General features: G+C 37.8%; 1 protein-coding gene across 4 annotated transcripts in view; it reads left to right on the top strand.

The window, feature by feature from the left end:
- LOC142934154 (C-myc promoter-binding protein-like) overlaps positions 1-711 on the top strand; it is a 63,270-nt gene extending 62,559 nt beyond the window's left edge. For all 4 annotated transcript variants that reach the window (XM_076078577.1, XM_076078576.1, XM_076078575.1 and 1 more), the window contains one exon: positions 1-711. This exon is cut by the window's left edge and continues 639 nt beyond it. The gene's annotated coding sequence lies outside the window, so the exon portion shown is untranslated.
- Positions 712-1,251: the final 540 nt, after the last annotated feature.

The raw sequence follows: 1,251 nt of genomic DNA, 5'->3' as shown, positions 1-1,251 counted from the left end.
AGCTCAGCTTTAGGAACTAATGTTCAGAATCCTGTCAAACGTTAACATCCCGTCTTCTGTTTCACAGCATTCTGTTTAAATGTGTTTAATAAAAGCACGGAAAGTAAATCAGGACTTTAAGATTGAAAATGCAAAACAAAAGGCACATCGATTTGTGAATGTGTAACTTCATATTTGTTTGTTTTTTACTTCTAGATACACGAACAAACATCTGTGTTCACATCTGCACATTCTAAAGAAGTTCTGATTTATTTTCCGTTCATGTGAAACAGATGTTTCTGTGAGATTCTGGATAGAAGACGCTTCTATTTGTTTTCACGTTGATCTAAAGACCGACGGTGGTTGAAGGAGGACCTCTGAACTCACGAGGTCTCATGAAGATCAACCAGGAGGACTTCATGAAAACTCATGAGCGATTCAGCAGCTGAACTAACGGCTGCCGTTCGTCTCCTTAAAGTTGTACAAAAATAATGATTTTACAGAATCCGGGGACGTCGTGTACATTTGTAGAAATCACATTTTATAACAGATGTGCAAAAGGTCCTTTTTAGACGTGGTGACGGTTCAGAGACCAGATCTACAGATCTCGACCAGATCTACAGATCTGGACCAGATCTACAGATCTGGACCAGATCTACAGATCTGGACCAGATCTACAGATCTGGACCTGATCTACAGGATTACAGCTGTAAATAAAATCACTTCAACTCATTGTTGTTGTTTTTATGATCACAGCTCTCACAGAGTCCACCAGGTGGTGCTATAGAGCAACGCTTGATTTTATTCTCTGTTAACAAGTGGATCTGTTTTGTTTACACACATGAACACACACACACACATGAACACATACATATAAACACACACACATGAACAGTCTCAGTACTTGGTGACGTCGTTGGATGGATATTCTGTAATAACACAGTCCCTCCACCAGAGGGCAGCACCAGATCACTAATCTTCTTCGTGTCATTTCTCTCTTTATATTTTTAAACAAGTCAGGGAATCAACTCTCACATAAGATCAAATCAACAACAAAGGGAATGTTGTCCAGTAAAAACAGATTGAAGCCTTAACAAAGACAAAAAACATAATTATAATATAAATGAAAATATAATATAATAAAATAAAATAATAAATAAAACATGAAACATATGGGGAGAGTTTAAAATGACAGAATGCTCACTGAGCGAATCAGAACAATCGACTCCAGTTATTCATAACAGCATGTGTCCTGAGGGGAACCACTGGTTT

Source organism: Anarhichas minor, unplaced genomic scaffold (assembly GCF_050575085.1).
Source record: "Anarhichas minor isolate MPS153535 unplaced genomic scaffold, ASM5057508v1 ptg000067l, whole genome shotgun sequence".
NCBI lineage: Eukaryota > Metazoa > Chordata > Actinopteri > Perciformes > Anarhichadidae > Anarhichas > Anarhichas minor.
The sequence above is the reverse complement of the archived record's forward strand: the minus strand, read 5'-3'. Positions and strand labels throughout refer to the sequence as shown.